This window comes from Eschrichtius robustus, chromosome 11, assembly GCF_028021215.1.
Source record: "Eschrichtius robustus isolate mEscRob2 chromosome 11, mEscRob2.pri, whole genome shotgun sequence".
In the NCBI taxonomy this organism is placed as follows: Eukaryota; Metazoa; Chordata; class Mammalia; order Artiodactyla; family Eschrichtiidae; genus Eschrichtius; species Eschrichtius robustus.
Genome location: NC_090834.1, coordinates 4,841,965 through 4,864,406, shown reverse-complemented (window position 1 = coordinate 4,864,406; position 22,442 = coordinate 4,841,965). Strand labels below are relative to the sequence as shown.

Genomic DNA, 22,442 nt, shown 5'->3' with positions numbered 1-22,442 from the left:
TGCAGTGGGAGCGTGGAGTCTTGACCGCTGGACCACCAGGTAATTCCCTATTTAGGTGCTATTAAATGTGGAGGTTTCTACATGAACACCCATTAAATATGATTGAACATGAGCCCTAAGATATGGACAATGACCTTTGTTGACCTCAGGCTAAGCAAGGAGGAGTCTAATTATTATCCAGAATCCAGAGCGATGGCCATATTATAGATAAGGCTGAATTATAGCAAGATTCTTTCCAAGTACATTCTTGGACAGGCTTGAAATAGGTCTGTGATTCAGAAGATGTCACAGTCTCTCTGGTTGTGCTATGGTGACCCTCCCTGTAGAGCTGAGTCTATAAAGAAAGGCAGAGAGTAGATATAAATGAGAATAATATGGACATGATGGAGTTACGCTCAGTAAGTAGCCCTTTAAATCATTGGGGAGCTGTGCTTACATGGGGATTTTGTAATGGAATCTTGGGGTGATGGGCTATATGAAATCAGGGGAGGAGGGGAATTGTCATGAGGCTCCTGTAAGGCAAAGTTCAGAGGAAAGAGGTTTATTAACTCAGAGACAGGAAGCCTGGGAGGCTTCATTATAGTTTATAAGCATGCCAATCAGTAAATCAATAAGAATTTGTTGACTTACGGTTTGTACTTGGTGATAAGTTACTTCTCAACCCTGGCTGTAACAACAGACTCCCCAGGCCTCACTTCAGGTCAATTAAATCAGAACCTCTGGGAGTGGGGCCTGGGAATTAATATTCTTAAAAGCTCCCAAGATCATTTTAATTTGCAACTGGGATTGAGACTCAACAGGCGTGGAGTCTCTCTGGAAGATAATCAGATATACAGTAGGACCCCTGTCCTTAACGTGCTTGATTGGATCTTGAAATTTAACAGGAAAAACTTAAGTAATAATACAAGGTGTGCCACATAAGTAGTTTGTAACACATGTGGACGAGGTTGGAATAGCGACATATTTTTGTACTTGGGATAGTTAGGGACAATTAATTGAATGCCAAGTATGTACCCAGCCATGGGATAAGTTCTGAAGGAGATACAGATGAGAATAACGCACAAGAGACTTCTGTTTCAAATAGAGGAAAACAAAAATAACCAGAAGGCTATTTGCTGCTGCTAAATTATGGTTGGGAATTTAAGATATTGAAGAGGAATTCCCTGGTGGTCCAGTGGTTAGGATTCGGCGCTTTCACTGCCGTGGACCCGGGTTCAATCCCTGATTGGGGAACTATAATCCTGCAAGGTGTGTGGCGTGGCCCGCCCCCCCCCCCCCCCAAAAAAAAAAAGATATTGAAGAGATATCATTAGATATGTTTGGGAAAAGTTTCTAGTTGCAGGTGGAATTTGAATTTTGCTTTAGAGAACTGCAAATAATTAATTTAATTTTACAATTTAAAGGGCAAACAATGAGGACATACTTCTTCCCAGGAACCATGTTAAGCACTTTACGGGAACTCTCACATTCAATCTCACAGTATAGTTCTGAGCTATGTGTTATTATGATCTCTCTTGTGCAGGTGGCAAAACCAAGGCTTATCAAGGTTAAAGACATTTGTCGGAGGCCACACAAGGTACTAAGTGGTGGAGTTAGACTCAAAACCAGGGCTGTATGGCCCTTGGGCTGGGCTTATAACCACCATCTATAGGACCAGTGTGAGCAGAGAAGGGAGGCCAGGGTAGGCAAAGTATATTTCTTGGACATCGAGTAAGCAGCAGGTGAGGTTGAGTAGACCTTTGATTAGAAAGGTGAGTTGGGGCCCAGTTCAATTTATCAGGGGTTTTGATTGCCATTACATGGAATTTAACTTTATATCTGGATACTGGGGAGTCCGTGAAGGTTTTTGAAGCAGGGAGTGCCATGATAAAAAGCACTTTTTAGGAAGACCTTAAAGCCTGAAGATATGGAGACCAGTTAAAAAGATCTCTCAGCAGATGAATGGATCAAAAAGATGCAGTACATATACACAATGGAATACTACTCAGCCATGAAAAAGAATGAAATAATGCCATTTGTAGCAACATGGTTGGACCTAAAGATTATCATACTAAATGAAGTAAGTCAGAAAGAGAAATTCAAATACCATATGATATCACTTATATGTAGAATCTAAAATATGATACAAATGAACTTATTTACAAAACAGAAACAGACTCACAGACATAGAGAACAGGCTGTGGTTGCCCAGGAGGAGGGGGGGGCAGGGGAGGGTTGGGCAGGGGAGAGTTGGATTGGGAATTTGGGATTAGCAGATGCAAACTGTTATATATAGAATGGATAAACAACAAGGTCCTACTGTATAGCACAGGGAACTATGTTCAATATCCTGCGATAAACCATAATGGAAAAGAGTATGAAAACGAATATATATATATATATAGGTGTATATATATATGTAACTGAATCACTTTGCTATATAGCAGAAATTAATACAACATTGTAAATCAACTATACTTTAATAAAATAAATTAAAAAAGAAAAAAAAAAGATGTCTCAGTGCTCAAGGCATGAAGGCCTAAGGGCCTGAACAAGGTCAGTGACAGAGGGATGGGGAAGGATGGGAAAGGTGTAGGGCACTTTGGAAAAGAATGACCGTTCTTCATATCCAAAGATAGCAGGGCATGTGGGATTAGACGATAAATACCTCGGGGGTTATTTTGGTTTGATTTGAGTTTGAATTTCCTTATATTTCACTAAGGTAGGGAGGTTTTGGAGTTGAGAATGTGTATCCTTCTTTTAAGAAAAAGGCAAATGGCAATTTTTCTGAAATTGTTTGACTTTTATCTAAATTAGCTCTAGGCTTGTAAGGGTTGTATGACCTTTGATTCAGTTCGGTTCTGGATATTATTTAAGTTAGGCCCTGTGACTAAGCTACTTTATATGGCTTATCTTAAAGCTTCTGAGATAAAGGAATTACGTAAATTCAATCTTTCATTCTGTTGTAGGACCGGTAATGTTTCTCAGGGAGCGAATAAGCCTTAGTTCTCATTTCCCCTGTTTTCTTTTCTGTAGTATTAATTACAGCTCCTAGGTTGGGTACAGATCTTTCTTTAATAACCCAAGACTTTACCGAATGAGCTCTTCTCCGTGTCTCGGACGGGAAACGTCTCCAGTTCCTTTCTTTGACTTCCATAATGCTCTGTTGATACGCGTATCTTCAAGTCCTGTGTTTGCATTGCATGGGGTGACAGCAGGGGGAGGCAGGGGACAGATGAGAGCCTGCTTGGAGTTCTCTGCAATTGCTGTCCTGTGCTAGCTTAAGAGAGACCCTGTGCCTGATTACAAGGATCCTGGGTGTGTGAAAATACCACCTGAGCTAGGTGTGAGAAATTCAAATGTATTATTACTAATGATTTTGCTAAGGGCTAAAGTGTTCGGGCCAAAAATAATTAGAGTGAGCAATAGAGCTGTCAACAAATCTCCCGAATAATGAGATAGCAATTAATGAATGGACTCCGTCCTGTTCTTTTTGGCTCTAGGGCATTAAGCCTTTCATTTTAAGTCATGATGACTAGTACAATATTGCTCATTTATCCCTTTATTTAATAGTTATTTTTACCTTTATTTAATAGTTGTTTTACTTTTCACTTCTTTTACTTTGAACTTAATATCAAGTCTTTTGTTTTAATTAAAAAGTTAGATGATTCCATCCCCCACACCCACCCCATTATAAACATTACGAGCAAGAATGATTTTGGTGCCTTGTGACTTCCTCAGTTCCTTTCCTGTGATAGGCCCCATAATTAAGGTCCTAATAGGCGTTTTGATGGTGTTGAAGGTGATGGTACATTATCAGTGTGCTCGCATCGCCCAACAGGACAGACCCTTTGGTGCTTCTGTGACTTCATGGTGTCGGGCCGGCCGGCCACTTGTTCTCCTCAGAGCCCTTTTCCCCTTTGAGATCCAGAAGCATCAGGAAACGCCCTTCACCTTACCTTTTTAGCCAGGCCTCCAGGATGTCGTGGGAAGTGCCCCACAGAACTGTTCTAGGCAGCAAGCTTCCCTTTCTCCAGCTGTCCAGAGATTTCAGATGAGCAATGTTGGTTGCTCTGCTGAGCCCATTTCTCATAACTTGTAATATTAAGTGCATCTCCCATCACCTTCGGCCTCTCTCCCTTCTCCTCAAGAAAGACCAGATGCTTGCAAACCATTTCCCAGATCACACAGCACTGAGTCCTGGAACCTTTTGGCTCCTTTCCGTAACTAAATTGTTCAAAGAGTTGTAAACTAAGGGGGACCATGTCCTTCATTGCGCAAGCTATGTTTGGACAAGGCATTTACCAAGACTTGTTTTCATAAACTCTTCTCCCCTCGCCCCAACTTTTCTGTGTTCTCCTCCTCCTGCAGGAAGGAGGCCAACAGGCCATTTTAGGTCTTCTCTGAAGCCTTAGCTGACCCTAGATGGCTCTGAAGTAAAAGTGTGGCTGCAGACCCACTAATTTCCCTGAATCGTCCAAGGATGCTGTTTCTGGAGACTCTTTCCTCCGGGCTCCGACCTCCCCTGGGCTCTTCTCTCCCTTCTTAGGCTGAGTCCACACCCAGTTTCCAGTTTCAGAGATGTGGGTTTTTTGCACATCTCCTGTCTCTTGTTTCATCTTTGTCTGTGGGAAGGATTGGAGTAGCTGGGCTGGCTGACCTCCATGTGGATACTCCATTTGGTCTGCAGGTGGGTTCAGAGCCAGGGCTGGCACAGAGGGTAAGCCTGGAGGTGCTTTTTAAATCCTCACGTGTGACTCTGAGCTGGGCCCCGTGTCTCTCAGTGCTTGGGCGTCATGCCGTGTCTGGGTCCTACATTGTTTACCAGCCTTGACAGGAGGTGACGCTGGTGTGGGGACAGTAGGGTGTGGCTAGGGGCGGAGGTAGGAAAGCTGTTTAAGAAAGAGCAGCAAACGTTAGTGTGTTCACAGTAGAAAGAACAGCGCCGGGGATGGAGAAGTTTGTCAGGACAGGCCTTTCCTACACGACCGTTCTCAGAAATTCCTCAGGAGAAACGAGCTGGCTCAGTGTTTCTGAAGGATTCTCTTTGGCTGTAATGCCCAGAGATTTTTGAAACTAAGGATCCTATAGATCCTTGCTAGTTAAGAATAAGAAGAAATGTAGCGCCCATCAGCTGTACTTGGAGTTGGCGTGTTGGGGCTGATTATTTCCCCTTTGAACTCTGACCGGCCAGGTGCCCTAATCAGTAAGTGAGAGGGTTAACAAGTGTCACCACTTGTTTGTATTTAATTGCTACCTTAGAAAAGTGACAGCTCGAACCTGACGCTAATAATTTCGCTATAGACCCCAAAATATAAATGACCAGCTGTGGTTCTTCCTCTCCTCTGTGAACGGATGCTTGCCACTGAGATATTGGTGGGGTGTAGATCGGCTGCCGTGGGAGGCTATCTTTGGAGGCTTTTGCAGTGTCCTAGGAGTACACCCATCCAATGTCTTTATTGGTACTTTGAGCGACGTTACCACACTCCTGCCCTCTGCCGGTCCTCTGCTGAGCAGGGGGATAGTGACGTGGACGCAGCGGACCAGAGACGGACCCCGCTGTGCTCTGACGCACTCTCAGCTCCGCTTCCTGGACGCGGAAGATGCTTCCCTGGGGCAGTCCTCACCTCAGCTGTCAGATGCGCGATGAGAGAGGGAAGGCAGGATCTGGCCTCAAAAAAGGACCTAGGGGTGCTGGGTACAGGGCCTTCGGGGTTGGGCCCCTGGAAGAGAGCTCATGCCTGCAAGACAGACTGTGTGTTAAGCTCTTCTCATTGGGGCCTAGAAGTTGCTTTTGTCAAAAATCCTCTTTTCTGTGCTGAATCCGAACAGCAGAGATGAATACTTTCCGATTGTTGGAGGGATGTGGACCTACTGCAGAGTCGCACTGAGTCTGCGCTGGTAGTTAGTTATGCCTTGTGTGGGTTCTGTAGTGTTGACAGCAGGAAGGGAGATGTTCTGGGAAGGACTGGGCCTTCCCAGGGGTCCCCGCCGGATGATACTATCAGCCTACAGGTGTATTGCCCTTTTCAGTTTATAATAGTATGTATTTAAAGTGAAATATATCAATTATTACATTGACGTTTGTATAATTTTCTATTTTCTGATTAAATTTCAAAATCTTGTTCTAATGTTCATCTTATTAAATAGGCAGAAAAGATCCTAATTTTAAAAAATATATATCCTTATTTATTTACTTATTGTATTGAAGTATAGTGGATTTACAACATTGTGTTAATTTCTGCTGTACAGCAAAGTGATTCAGTTATACATATATACATATTCTTTCTTATATTCTTTTCCCTTACGGTTTATCTCAGGATATTGAATTACATACTCTTATTTTAAAAATCTGTGCTTTTGTAAATTTACTTCAGTTTAAAGAATATCTGTGCTTTGAAGTAATCTTGGTAAAATGCTGCACTGCTATGTATTGACCTTATTTTTTTTTCTGTTAATAGAATGACAATTTTTGAACCGATAATCCTGAGCTCAGAATCTAGTGAGGAGAGGGAGTATTTATGTGTGTTTGTACAACTTTTCCACAGCATTTGTTAACTTGCTACCAGCTGGGGAAATAAATTTGACTAATTGGGAGAAGCAGTATTGATGTATATCTCCAGGAATAGTTGCAAGTTCTATAAAAATGCCTCTCTACTTCTCACATGGTCAGTGGGGAAATGGCTCATGGAAAATGAGAAAATACCTGGGCATCTGGCTACAAATTCGAGTTCTTTGCCCATGTGTGTGGCTTGGCTCAGTTCTTTGGTCTTGGTAACAGGCCCATTATTTCTGTGTTAGATGGATTTCAGAATGTCATACTCATACTTTGTTTCAACCCAAGCTGTTCCCCAGGAAACACAACTGTTTGTCCTCTTTTTCCTGCTGGACTAAAGCCATGGTGCCATCTTTCTTCCAGGCAAAGCAGAGCCTCTCCAAATAGGACCTCCTACATCTTTCAGGAATCTGTGAGCTTCACTGGTTTTTCTGTACGTGGGAGTGTACACAACTTCTTTTGGTGTCTATATTTCTGTAGATTTAAATTTTCTACGTTGAAACATGTTGCTTTCTATTGGGAAAAAATTACTGTGATTTATGAAGAAACAAAAACACTGTATCCTTTGCCTGTCTTTTCTGGGGAGGGAGAATAGGGTGCTGAGTCATGAAAATTATGAGGTCTTACTATTTTTATGCCATGTGAGCCAACACGAGTACCTAAGTCACAAGCACACCCTGGAAGAGGCAGAGGGTTTGAATGGTGCACGAATGTACATCAACTGTCTGGAACACTAGAATGTCAGAAAGGAAAGTCCCTGGGAAGGTGTATTTTAGGATTTTGAAAGGTAGCATGATATGATTATGAGCATGGCCATGAATCAAACAGACTTCTGTTCAGATTCCAGATATGTGCCCTCGTCATTGGATAATTTTTGTGAGGAGTAAAAGAGATATGGTGTGTACAAAGTCTAGGCCATGGTGGTGCGCAGTAAGCTTGCCTTCCTTTGTCCCCTCCTTCTGTCCATCGCCTTGAGATTATGGGTGGAGTTTAAAGGACATGAGATTGACTTAGCAGCTTGTTGAGCCTCTCTTCTTTTGGAGAGATTGACCCTTTCTCAGGCCCTTACCGTAGGGTGAGTTATTATTTTTTTATGAACAAATCAATGCCAGTGCTGTGGGCCATTGAGCTGTAATATAGTCAGAGGTCCACCCTCACTTCCTCCTTCCCTGCTAAACATCTACTTGTCCAATTTAGGAAAAATTTCCAAGCAGAAGTCTTTCAGACTGGCTGGTAAGGTATCAGATTATTAGCTGTTAATCTCTAACATGCTCAAGCTTCCTAAAAAAATGGACCACATGATTACAGCCATCATGGAAAAACAAGTATGGAAGTTCTTAAAAAAATTAAAAGCAGAATTATCATATGATCTGACAGTCCCTCTCCTGGGTATATATCCAAAGGAAATAAAATCACTATCTTGAAGAGAAAAATGCACCCTTATGTTCAATGCAACGTTATTCATGACAGCCAAGACATGGAAACAACCTAAGTGTTTGTTGACAGATAAATAGAAAAAGAAATGTGAAATAAATAAATAACTATTCTGTATGCAGTGGAATATTATTCAGCCTTGAAAAAGAAGGAAATCCTATAAACAAGACAAAAAGACAACCCTCAGAATGGGAGAAAATATTTGCAAATGAATCAATGGACAAAGGATTAATCTCCAAAGTATACAAACAGCTCATGCAGCTCAATGTCAAAAAAACAAACAACACAATAAAAAAATGGGCAAAAGACCTAAATAGACATTTCTCCAAAGAAGACATACAGATGGCCAAGAGGCACATGAAAAGATGCTCAACATCACTAATTATCAGAGAAATGCAAATCAAAACTACAATGAGGTATCACCTCACACTGGTCAGAATGGCCATCATCAAAAAATCTACAGACAATAAATGCTGGAGAGGGTGTGGAGAAAAGGGAACCCTCCTGCACTGTTGGTGGGAATGTAAATTGATACAGCCACTATGGAGAACAGTATGGAGGTTCCTTAAAAAACTAACAATAGAACTGCCATATGACCCAGCAATCCCACTACTGGGCATATACCCTGAGAAAACCATAATTCAAAAAGAGTCATGTACCAAAATGTTCACTGCAGCTCTATTTACAATAGCCAGGACATGGAAGCAACCTAAGTGTCCATCGACAGATGAATGGATAAAGAAGATGTGGCACATATATACAATGGGATATTACTCAGCCATGTAAAGGAATGAAATGGGGTCACTTGTAGAGACGTGGATGGACCTAGAGACTGTCATACAGAGTGAAGTAAGTCAGAAAGAGAAAAATATCATATCAATGCCTATATGTGGAATCTAGAAAAATGGTACAGTTGAACCTGTTTGCAAGGCAGAGATAGAGACACAGACGTAGAGAACAAATGTATGGACGCCAAGGGGGGAAAGGGGGAGTGGAATGAATTGGGAGATTGGGATTGACATATATACACTAATATGTATGAAACAGACAACTAATGAGAACCTGCTGTGTAGCACAGGGAACTCCACTATGCTGTACAGGAGAAACTAACACAAAACATTGTAAAACAACTATACCCCAATAAAAAATAAAAGAAAAGAAAAAAAGAAAAGAAAAGGAAGGAAATCCTGCCATTGTGACAGCATGGATGAACCTGGAGGACATCATGCCAAGTGAAATAAGTTAGGCCAAGACAAAGACTGCATGACCTCCTGTTATAGGTGCAGTCTAAAATCGTAGGACTCATGGAAACAGAAGAGTGGTTGTGGGGAGCTGATAGTGGGGGTGAATGGGGAGATGTTGGTCCAAGGGTACAAACTTTCAGTTATAAGTTGAATATATATATAGGTTCTGGAGACCTAATGTGCAGCATGCTGACTCCAGTCAACAATACTGTATTGTATACTTGATATTTGTTGCGAGAGTAGATTTTAAGGGTTCTTATCACACACACAAAAGGTAACGATGTGAGGTGATGGATGTGTTAATTAGCTGAATTGCAGTCATCATTGCATAATGTATGTATATGTATGCATCAAAATGCACGTTGTATACCTTCATTATATACAGTTTTTATTTATCAATCAGGCCTCAGTAAAGCTGGAAAGAAAAGGAGAGAAATTGCAAAAGCCCAGAAACTTCCAAGGTTAATATTTACCATGTCTTCTCAGGTTATTTAAATCATAGTGCTTTTCACACTGGGTTGCAGACTGAAAGAGTTAACCATTAAAATAAATAGACCACATGAATGAGGAAAAATAAGTATCTGAGGCCAAACAGTACTCAGCATTTTGGTGGCTCTTGCCTAGAAAGGCAGTACAGTGACGTGAACAGCACATTTGTCCTTTCCTCCGGAGGTCTGAGCTCTGCTCCTAGTTCAGACATCGACCTTCTGTGTGACTTTAACACCTTATCCCAGCAAAGGCTGAGTTAGAAAAAAATAATCTCTCTGTTTTGTTATTCAATGTGTCATTCGCTGTAAATCACCTAGCCTCAAAGTCTTAATTGTGCACAGTGAGACTTATGCAGAGTTAGTCTTTTGCCTTTGTAATTACGATCTGGATCACCTAAGAGGATATCAGATGAGTAATTAGTTCATCACTCTACTCCCCTGTGAACTGACAAGATTTAGTAGTGCTGAGGAGGTTTACATGCAGGCAGGCATTAATACTCTTTCTCTTAGCTCACTCGTTAAATTCAGCTAATATTTGTTTAGTTGATACCATTTGCAAAGTATGGGAAGTACACTGTGGGAGACTGAAGTATAAGACAAAGACTTAACAATCGAGTTGAGAAATGTAAGAGAGACTCACTGTGTCTGAGTGTGATATTGCTGATAAAGTCATTGCATCTTGGTACCAGAAGGGACCTTAAAGCCCAGCCAACTCCCGCCATCTACTGATGAGGAGAATTCAGAGAAAGAGAGACCTCCTTGTGGACTGAAGCTAAAGCCAGCTGAATGGCGTTGTTGAGGGCGGAGCTGGATCTTAAACAGACAGGATGCGGCTCAGTGCAGGGGCATCTTGCTGTAGGGAGCAACTGTCTTTGGCCCTGGTTGGCCAGTTGGGTACCATGGTCCACATGCTTCACGTTCACTGTGTTGCAGAATCTTATTACTGTTATTCCTACTCCTACTCCTTGTTACTGTTTTCCCTGATTACCTACAAGAGCAAGACTCAAACAAATAAATATTGACGTCTGTTGTATAATTTTCCCACTACTGTTTGGGGGTGCACTGGTTGCCATCCAACCTTAACACCTTGAGTAAAAGAGAAAGGAGAGGAATTCTTTCATTCTCTCCAACGAGAGCCTTCCCCCAAATACAGTGCTCCATCCTCCTACCTTCAATAAGTAGATTCCGCCAGAGTTTGAGTCCATTTTGCAACCTAGTTCTGTGTCCCTGGGCTGAGTTATCTGCATAAGTTTTAAGGGCACACTTTTATCAGAAAATAATGGGGGGACTTCCCTGGTCACGCAGTAGTGAAGAATCCGCCTGCCAACGCAGGGGACACGGGTTTGAGCCCTGGTCCGGGAAGATCCCACATACCACGGAGCAACTAAGCCCGTGCGCCACAACTACTGAGCCTGCGCTCTAGAGCCCGTGAGCCACAACTACTGAAGCTCGTGTGCCACAACTACTGAGCCTGCGTGCCTAGAGCCCGTGCTCCACAACAAGAGAAGCCACTGCAATGAGAAGCCCGCGCACCACAACAAAGAGTAGCCCCCGGCTTGCCGCAACTAGAGAAAGCCCACGTGCAGCAACGAAGACCCAACGCAGCCAAAACTAAATAAATAAATAATTTTTTTAAAAAAGAAAATACTGGGGTACCAGGAAGAAGAGATTTAACCATCGAAATCACATGACTGTCTGCATGACATGGAGGCATCCTGATGGAAACTGCCTGCATTATGCTGGTTATCACAGCAGAGGGAGATATTCTGCTCATTGACAGTACTTGGGGGCCTTACCAGACACTGGTTTGTTTGAGAGGCCTCCAGTTTACTGTTCTGCCTTCACGTTCCAGCAGAGAATTTTCCCACTTGTCCACACTCAGCAGAGCCAATTTCAACATCAGAAGTTCTGTAGATATTCTTCAGTAAGGCCCAAATGCCTTTTCATCCTGTGTTTTTTGTTTTGCTTAAAAAAATTTCTTTTCGGGAGTTCCCTGGTGGCGCAGTGGTTCAGAATCCGCCTGCCAATGCAAGAGACACAGGTTCGAGCCCTGGTCCGGGAGGATCCCACATGCTGCGGAGCAGCTAAGCCCATGCACCACAACTACTGAGCCTACGCTCTAGAGCCCACGAACCACAACTACTGAGCCCATGTGCCACAACTACTGAAGCCCGCACACCTAGAGCCCGTGCTCCGCAACAAGAGAAGCCACCACAATGAGAAGCCCACGCACCACAACGAAGAGTAGCCCCCGCTCGCCGCAACTAGAGAAAGCCCGCGCGCAGCAACGAAGACGAAGACCCAATGCAACCAAGATAGATAGATAGATAGATAAATAAATAAATTTATAAAAAACAAATAAATTTCTTTTCACAGTTAGTATTTGGCAAATTTGTAGACTTTTACCTGTTTCTTTTTATTCTCTGATTAGAATCTCAGCTAACGTCATCCTTCAGTTTAAATGACACTCTTTCTGGTGGCTCCTCACCACCTATACTTGGATAAATCCTCTTGCTGAAGTACTTCTCCCTTAACTGTCTGCTGTCCGTCCGCTGGGCTGGGCAAGGACCTGGTCTGTCTTGTGTACTGTTTTATCCCCAGTTCCTGGCATAGTATCTACACTAGGTGTTCCATAATTTGTCAAACTTAATTGAATTTTACTCTCTTTTATCCCACTTTGCTTCTAATTCTTTGCAACCAAAGGCAAGCTATAGAGAATATATTTAAGCCAGGATTAGGATGCATAGGGAGATAAGGGAAATTAAATCGAATTTAGAAAATTACATTTTTTTTTTTTTCTAAAGGGGAAAGGTGAGGGTGAGGGATAAATTACGAGTTTTGGGTTTAACATATTTTTTTTTTCCAAATTTATAGAGAGAACGTTTTGCTTATCTCTTATTTATTTATTTATTTTGGCTGTGTTGGGTCTTCGTTTCTCTGCGAGGGCTTTCTCCAGTTGCGGCAAGCGGGGGCCACTCTTCATCGCGGTGCGCGGGCCTCTCACTATCGCGGCCTCTCTTGTTGCGGAGCACGGGCTCCAGACGCGCAGGCTCAGGAGTTGTGGCTCACAGGCCCAGTTGCTCCGCGGCATGTGGGATCTTCTCAGACCAGGGCTCGAACCCGTGTCCCCTGCATTGGCAGGCGGATTCTTAACCACTGCGCCACCAGGGAAGCCCAGAAAATTACATTTTGGCATGAGATGTTCTGAGTTTGGTGGATGCTTCTCCTCCTGGATAATCAAGAGCTTGCCTGGGACCCACAGGGCCACTTGCAGAAAGTTATCTCCTGTGGCTTTTCCTCGAAACCGCCCAGGGCCCTGGCACAACGCACATTTTCCCAGCCTGCCTTGTGGAGATTCCTATACCATGAAGATAGGTCTGGAAGTATCAGAGAAGGGGGGAAATTTTCAAAACTTACGTCAAGAGATTTCCTAGTGAGTAACCTTGTTGAAAGTGTATCCTCCTTGAAATTCTCTGGCCATTTTCATTGACCCTGTGCTCTTACTTCTGCTACTTGCTTCCTAGGCTACAATGTCTGCCTGGTTTATTGGTCTTATTTCCTTTTCCAGCTCCACTGATGAAGATGTACCCCAAGACCCAGTCTTTCATCCTCTGTTGGTCTTAAGTCTTTCTTCTTGGAAGACAAATTCTACTTTCAACCCTTCAACTCTTGTTCTGTGTAAAATCCACAGACCCATCTCAGAGTCCTTCGGGGAACCCTAGTTTGTGACTGTCCAGGCCTGCCAGGAATCATCACTTCAGTGTCTGATTTTACTGCAAACTAAATAAGCCTCTGTGAGCCTTATCTTTTCTACCCAAACATTGTCACTGGGCAGAGGCAGAGGTGCTCCCATCCCAGCAGTTACCGCTGGAGTCATTTTTTCTTTTTTTTTAAACATCTTTTTTGGAGGATAATTGCTTTACAATGGTATGTTAGTTTCTGCTTTATAACAAAGTGAATCAGCTATACATATACATATATCCCCATATCTCCTCCCTCTTGCATCTCCCTCCCTCCCACCCTCCCTATCCCAACCCTCTAGGTGGTCACAAAGCACCGAGCTGATCTCCCTGTGCTATGCAGCTGCTTCCCACTAGCTATCGGTTTTACATTTGGTGGTGCATACATGTCCATGCCACTCTCTCACTTCGTCCCAGCTCACACTGCTGGAGTCTTGAGTCCTCCCGCACCTTCTATGTGTCTGCCCTCCTCTCCCACCGCAATCTGGTGTTTCTCCAGGTCCTGTGGGTTCTTCCTTTCCCCTAAGAACCCCGGCTCCTCTTTTCATAACCAGGCACTGTACGCTCTGTAGTGCAGCAATCCATCCTGAATTCCTGTAGGTCTTCTGCCACTCAGCATTTGCCACACAAAAACTTCTTTGTTTTCTTATTTACCTTTTATTGTAATGTCTCATGCCTCCAGTGCGATAACTAGCTTCTGAGGACAGAGGTGAGGAATCGCTTCTCTTCCCGTCTCTAGCAGTTAGCACAGAGCTGAGCAGCTACTTGGTAGAGTTCACAGATGATGGTGACAGTGAACTAGAAGATTTCTCCTGGTCAGCTTTGTGTAGCCTCTGTCCCTGTGACAATAGGACCTTAACTAGAAATTATGAAGGATAAGGGACGAGACACAGGGATGGTTTAGGTTAGCACAGGAAGCAGGAGTATGATTTCTTAGTGAATAGAGACATCTCTAAAATTTGGAAAGTTAGTGCTTTTTGACTGCTGGAAAAAATTACTGCCTTTTTGGGTATAGTTCTTCATTGTTTAAAAATTTTTTTATACTCATTATCCAATGTGATCCTTCAACAAGCTTGGGAGAAGCATTATTAGTGTCATTTTTTAGAAGAGAAAGCAGAAGGTTCTAAGTATGGTTTAACCAAGGCCGCGGAGCCCAAAGTTGTCAGAGGTGTCAGAACCACATCTCCAGCCCCAGTCTTCTGATTCCAGGTAAAATCAGTTCAAGTCAGGCATGGAGTTTTCGCTCGGAAGATGCACTTTTTAATTCTGTCCTAGAGAAGTTTGCAGTCTAGTGAGAAATAAGTGGGTAAACACATTAACTCTTGCTCCAGGGTTTGAATTAAGTAAGGGTGAGTAAGGACACAAACAAAAAGCTGGGGGTGCGTGAAGGTGGGAGTGATTAATTCGGTCTCTGTACTAAACAACAGCTGCTCTGGAAGCTTTCTGTCCGCGAGTGGTTGTGAGGTATGGCTGAAAGCAGGTGTGGGTGTATGGAGACAGCAGAATGGCCAGGAGGAGAAAGGCAATGCCATTTCCAGTGTGTTCTTTGGCGGAGGGAGGTGTGGAGTGGTGACGGCTAGAGGGTGCATGATGGCCACGTTTGGGCGGTAGGGCATTTGAGGCAGCGTGGGAAGGACCATAAACCTATCTGCCAGGCTAGCCTGATTGATTTCACGCAGCTCCCAGGGCAGCCCAGTGTTTCTGTGGGTGTCTATAATTTTGATGACATTGCAGGTTGAATGTGGTAAGACCGAGCTTGTCTCTTTGCAAAATCAAGACTCTGAAAGGATGGCGTGTTGCAGTCAAGCCTACTAGCATTGCTCTGGTCTCCTCTTTATTTCCCAAATCTTCATCTTTCCAAATCCCCAGAAATGTTTTCATCCCTTTATTCATCAACCTTTGTGAACCTTCTTCAGTGTTTGATTTAACTAGATGCTTATTCCAGAGTCTACATTATGGTGGTCGCGTGTGGATTTTGGAATAAATTTATTTCACATGTTTCTAATTCATTTACACTTAACTCATCAACATGCCCACCCGCTTTTTTTTTTTTATTAATTAATTAATTTATTTATTTTGGCTGTGTTGGGTCTTCATTTCTATGCAAGGGCTTTCTCTAGTTGCGGCAAGCGGGGGCCACTCTTCATCGCGGTGCGCGGGCCTCTCACTATCGCGGCCTCTCTTGTTATGGAGCACAGGCTCCAGACACGCAGGCTCAGTAGTTGTGGCTCACGGGCCTAGTTGCTCCGCGGCATGTGGGATCTTCCCAGACCAGGGCTCGAACCCGTGTCCCCTGCATTGGCAGGCGGATTCTCAACCACTGCGCCACCAGGGAAGCCCCCACCCGCTCATTTTTAATGAGGTGATTAATGGCTAAGATGTTTTGTCAGCCTTTGAGTTGGCCTCTTAAAACATTTTCTCTTTTCTTGAGTCATACAAAGCCATAACCTGTAAAGGGGGCACGTATTCCATTCACTCTTACTGGGCTAGAAACTTAGTGTATCACAAAGTTAAAAGGCCACTCAGCCTCGTTATATTTCCTCCCCTCCTTGACATTCTTACAGGTTATGCATAGAGACAGACAAGCACTGACCTTTCACGTCTGTGGCTACTTACCCCCCGCTCAGCCTTTCCTTAGTCCACCCTCAGCGCACCCCCAGGCAAGTCAGTGTTCACCGCCCCATCTCTGTTTTCTCTGCAGTGTTTACAAATTGACTTTGGGTACAGTCCTGTGTCCCACTAACTTCATCCTTCTTTGCCTACGGCTAATCTTGGGAAGGGCTGCGCATTGTTTATACAGGTCTGCAAAACCACAGTAGTTATTTCTGGAGTCTTGATGATTTTAGGGGGATGTCTGGCCTGGTTAGCCCTCCCACTGATATCCTTTAGCTCTCTTGTTGCTGTCAGGGCATTTGAAGACCCTCATTTGGCAAAGAGAAGCTAGCAGATTCTAGTGCTGCTTCATCTTGCTTTGCATACGAATGCACAGAGGATAACAAGATGCACATGCATAGTTCACAGGTAGGTCTGCTTTCTTGATGAGAAAATCCGTCTGTTCTCTTTTGGCTCTTTCACAGAGCATCAAACCACTAAAGTGAAAAGAGGAAAGGAAAGGGAACTAACAGTAACGAAATGCCCACCAGGCACTTCACATACCTTAATGCATTTCATCTTCCCAGTAAGATACAAGGGGCAACTATTATTAGCCCTACTTTACAGAAGAGGAAATTGAAACTAAGCAAGTTTTGATAACCTGCTCGAGTTCACTCCACAAGTCAGTGAGGTCCTGTTCTTTCCACTGCCCCAAATTACCAGCCAATCTGCAGGGATGTGAGCCAATGGGAATAATTCGGTGTGGGTGGTTTTATGATTTTTCCCAGGAAACTCAGCCAGAGCTACCCAGTTGCTCCGCTGAGCCTTTCTTTCAGGTTAACCATCCGGAATGCCATCTCCACCTGTGGCTTTGTGTGTGTTGCTTGTCCCTTGGAAGCTTTCTGCGGGTATACAGGTCACACATGCCCAGGACATAAATCAGTCAAGCAGGCAGCTTAGAGATCCTTATCCACTCAGACATTTGGACCTCACTTGTGTCAACCGGAATAGTGGGCGTGGAGAGCCATTTTGGGGACTGGTATGTTGGAGCAATGGAAGAGGAGCCCCCAGGAGGTGTGTGGAAGCCAACACTGTGCTTTGGGGACTCTGCTCTGGGGTTCACGTCCAGCTGTAACTGGGGGGACTGGCCTCCGCAGGGAAGGACGACTTATGTTGGGGAGACGTGCCTGGAATCTGCCACCCTGCACTGTGCCCGTGCTTGGCCCAAGTGCGTTCGTATGCGTGATCTACACTCAGTTTGCAGAATCCACGCGACGGAAAATTCTGTTTAGCCTCCCAAATGGTCCGCATCTCCCCAGGCTCCCGGGGATGTCGCTGGGCATCAGCCTACCACGAATGTGCTCAGGTTTTCTAATCCAAAAACAGATTCTCAAAACGGCCAAACATTTGGCAGGCAGCTATTTCTAGGTATATGATACACGCAGTTATGTGATATCCATCCCACAGCCAAACATTGGTTAGGGGGATGGGTTGAAGGAAAGCAACTATTAGAAAATGCATTCACTGTGGTCATGTTTACACTCCTTTTGTCAACTAAAAATGTTTAAACAAAGTCTTTGGTTTATGACAGTCATGACTCCCTCTCAGTAGCAGATAATGTGCTTGAATTTCACAAGTGTATGTAAATGATCCAGGGTGGCGGGACAGCTGTCTTTAGTCAACATTTTCACATAGTGATAATTCTCAGGAAAAGAGAAAGACATACTTAATACATAGTGTTATACATTATTTGCCTTCTCAGTAACCCAAGTCCCCCACCCCACAGTGTATGAGCTAATTTATAATTTCCCCCCTATTTTTAAAACCTAAATTTGATTTTTAGCCAAAACATAAATAGATGGCTGGATTATCTCACAGTGCTTTTGTGAGAATATCAGATGGGGGTGTGTAAGTGCTTTGTGAAATGAAAGCTCTGGGCCGATCCTATTTTGTTGGAAATCGGGTCATATTTTAAAACAAGGAAAGACATAGAGCAGCTGGCGAGAGTATGTTTGGTCTCACTTTTCTGCTCCCATTGGTTTCCCTCTCAGGAGACGCAGTGCTTTGCTGCACACACATTACCCACCTCGTGTCCTGGTCCAGCCACGCTTGTTCCTTCCTCAGGGACACACGTCAAATACTAAAACCTCAACACAGTGCTTCACTGCAATTGTAGTTACCTACTACAGTGATGGTCCTCCTGAATCCTCCAAATATTTATCAGCATCACCATGGCCTTGTGGGTGCGTCTCCAGCATCAGAAGGTGCTCTCTGCCACTGGGGAGAGGTGCAATTTTGTCACCGAATCTGCATCAGAACATTGGGTCAAGATTCCTGAAACTACAGACTTTGGTGATTAGAATGTTGCCTTAAATCACTACCAATTCTTCTGAAGTTTTTTTTTTGTTTTTGTTTTTTAATGAAGGTTTTCATTGGGCTTAAGCTTTATGGAACCAAATGGCATAAATCTCCAAAAGCCATTTTTAAATACCAGCAATTTCTTTCAACCTACCAGAGAATAGGATCATCAAAAGAATCATCTTTCCTTATAGTAATCTATAAGGTCAATGGAAGTCTAATAAGTATTCAGTGGGATTTGCTTTTAAGAGACTAACAAGTTGATTCTAAAATTCAACTGGAAAAAATAATTAATGACAATAGCCAAGAAAATTTTGTAGAAAAAATAAAAAGGGGGAATTTGTTCTGCCAGATAATAAAACTCCCTAAACCCTACAATAATAAAAGTGGAATGGTCCTATCCTAGGACATACATTATTTCAGTAGAATAGAGTCCAGAAACAGACATATGCATTCATGATGTAACCCAGCTATTTCTAGGGCCCCACATGGCCCAGTATCTATAGATTTATACTCAAAGACAACAGAAATCTGATTACCGAAGCCTTGAACAGAAAGATCTTTAGTTTTACTTAAAGGAATATATTCAAGGATTTTACCCAGTACACCCCTAAAATGTTTTTCAGAAATCCTCTCAAAGTAGCCTTCACTCTCCCCAGAGTTGCAGACTCATGGAGGCCTCAAAAAAATCTTCCCCCCTCTCTGATCCACCTGATTTCCTAACTCTTCCCTCCCCGACCCCTCCTCATCCCCCACACCCACTGCCCTCATATAGAGGCACCACACCTATTTATAACCATCCCGACAGAGGGCAGCCCTTGGGAAGGGTGGTTCTTGTCCCAGTTTGGCTGCTTTTCTAGAAAGCAGGAGATTCTCAGACCTCTGGTGACTAAAATTCCCCAGTAGACTCTCAGAATTCTGATAAACAAAAATTCCCAACTTCATTTCTTTGGGAACTTAATGTATCTTAAGGCTGGCATTTTAAGTCATGGGCTAGTCAATAAAGGGTTTGGGGGTTGTTGGCTATCCATTTAGAAAAAATAAAGTGACATGTTTATATTTTACAAAATAAACACTTTGTAACTATGTGTTTCAGTAGATTAGAATACATTATTACTAGATTTGGAACATATGTATGTCTGTATATACACAGGAACAATTATGGAAGTTTACCTCTAAGATTTGGGGTTGAAAGCTGGGAGGGGAGACTTCTATTTTATACATTTCTGAATTGTTTTAAAATTCTTTTATAAGAAATTGTGCTATTTTGGTAATAAAAACAAAATAGCAGTATAAGAAGCTTTTAGATACTTTTTAAAAATATATTATAACTTTATTCTTTTTAAAATTAATTAATTAATTAATTAATTATTTTTGGCTGCATTGGGTCTTCGTTGCTGTGCGCGGGCTTTCTCTAGTTGTGGTGAGCGGGGGCTACTCTTTGTTGCGGTGCACAGGTTTCTCATTGCGGTGGCTTCTCGTTGTGGAGCACGGGCTCTAGGCACACGGGCTTCAGTAGTTGTGCACGCAGGCTCAGTAGTTGTGGTTCGCACGCTCTAGAGCGCAGGCTCAGTAGTTGTGGCGCATGGGCTTAGCTGCACCGCGGCATGTGGGATCTTCCTGGACCAGGGCTTGAACCCGTGTCCCCTGCATTGGCAGGTGGATTCCCAACCACTGCGCCACCAGGGAAGACCTAGATACTTTTCTGAAGAAGTAGCATTTCAAAATGTATACAGATCCAAAACTACTGTCCCAGGTATCATGATTTTCTTATTATAAAATACCATTCCCAGATTCTTTCTTTTTTTTTTTTTTTCATTAAAAGAATCCACAACAAAAACCCTCAAGTGTTAGCCTTGGCTGGAGAGTCAATGGAAGTCGTGATTTATTGTTTAACAGCTTTGTGGTTTCTACTGGGCCTTACTAGACATGTAGTCAAAGAACAAGAGAAGTTACCTCTTTTAATAACTATGACTGGGGTCCAAAACAGAAGCATGGAAATGAGTAAGAAGAGAAATGCCAACCCAGAGGAGAGAGAGCTTGCACGTAGCACCTGGGTGCTTCTGTGACCTTGGTTGGTTTTAACCCAGGACGAGTGTGAGTGATGTTTGGCTCCGACGCTCACCTTGCCCTTGTAGTGAGTTGTCAGGTCTGGGCTGAGTCCCAGAGGGCAGCCACAGAATCTTCTCTGTTTTCATCAGATATCAAGATGGGCTTGGGATGATGTGCTTTTGTGACATCAGTATATTAGAGTTTGAAAAATTCTTCGAAGTTACCTACTTTTACGCACTTGTACAAATGACAAAACTGAGGCCCAGAGGGATAAAATGATTTCCATAGGTAATGATGGTGACATTTTAAACCCAATACTATGGAACAATGAAAAGGAAGAGCTTTTTCACTTGAACTTTAAAGTATCAGCAAACAAAGGATGTTGTAGCCATTAAGCCATCAGCCACTATCTATCTCCACCCCGATGGTGAGCCTTGAGGGAACTCAGGGTGGAGACAAACGGGCTGCCTGGCTGCCCGCTGCCAAGCCCTTGGCCACTGCAGCCGTCCCCAACGGTGCCCCCTGAGGGGACTCAGGATGGGAAGGAACAGGATACTGGCCCCAGATAGCTGAGGTGCACATCAAAGGAATGATTTCGGTGAGCACAGACTCTTCCCATACGTAGAAAAGCGCTAAATTCATTGACTTGAGATGTCTGGTTTTCTTTTCCTTTTCTTTTTTTAAAAATTAATTAATTAATTAATTTATTTTTGGCTGTGTTGGGTGTTCGTTTCTGTGCGAGGGCTTTCTCTAGTTGTGGCAAGCAGGGGCCACTCTTCATCGCGGTGCGCGGGCCTCTCACTGTCGCGGCCTCTCTTGTTGCGGAGCACAGGCTCCAGACGCACAGGCTCAGTAGTTGTGGCTCTTGGGCCCCGTTGCTCCGCGGCATGTGGGATCTTCCCAGACCAGGGCTTGAACCCGTGTCCCCTGCATTGGCAGGCAGGTTCTCAACCACTGCGTCACCAGGGAAGCCCTCTTTTTCTTTTTTCATTTTTATTGGGGTATAGTTGCTTTACAATGTTGTGTTAGTTTCTGCTGTACAGCAAAGTGAATCAGTTATACGTATACATATATCCCCTCTTTTTTGGATTTCCTTCCCATTTAGGTCACCACTGAGCACTGAGTAGAGTTCCCTGTGCTGTACAGTAGGTTCTCATTAGTTATCTGTTTTATACAAAGTGGTGTATATATGTCAATCCCAATCTCCCAGTTCATCCCACCGCCCCCCTCCCCCCCTCGGTATCCATACGTTTGTTCTCTACCTCTGTGTCTCTATTTCTGCTTTGCAAATAAGTTCATCTGTACCATTTTTCTAGATTCCACATATAAGTGATATTATACAATATTTGTTTTTCTCTTTCTGACTTACTTCACGCTGTATGACAGTCTCTAGGTCTAGCCATGGTTCTGTTTAATTAATAGTAATCTTTTGATGTTCTGACCACCTTGTCTTTGTTGCAAAAACTCCTGCATATCCTAGCTCCCCCCTCACCTCTTCAGAGCAGTCCCCCAGAGCTATCTGAGAGGCTGCCTCCCGGGCTTGAAGTCCTCAGAAAGTCCAAAAATATAAAACATAATTCTCAACTTTTAGGTTGTGCAATTTTTTTCAGTCGAAAAAAGACAGAACAGATTCTTGGACAGAAAAGTCCTCTTGCCTTGAAATTCCTAAAGCAGAAGAGGCACAGAACTAGGGTGGAGGCCACCACACCCCCTACCCCTGCACACCTGTGACAGACATTGCTACTCAACCTCAGCTCGATTTCCTCAGCCAGGCTCTGACCCAGCCTGAGAATCCTCCTTAACACAGTGCCAGAGGCAGCCAGTGTAATGGATCTGAATTTTCACATGAATTAAAATCTTTTTGGCCCCCTCTTCTAAATGATGCATCCGTGTGATTCATGATGTGGTAACAGCCCTGGACTTCAAGCCAGAACCTGGTTTGACTCCTGAGTCTGCTTGTTCCTAGCTCTGTGACACCATCAAGACCCTTAGGCTTTCT

The 22,442-nt window shown here is 43.4% G+C and overlaps 1 protein-coding gene across 1 annotated transcript in view; it reads left to right on the top strand.

Annotated features, from left to right (window-relative positions):
* Nucleotides 1-22,442, top strand: part of BARX2 (BARX homeobox 2) — a 70,290-nt gene that overhangs the window by 32,514 nt on the left and 15,334 nt on the right. The gene's annotated exons all lie outside the window — the stretch shown is intronic.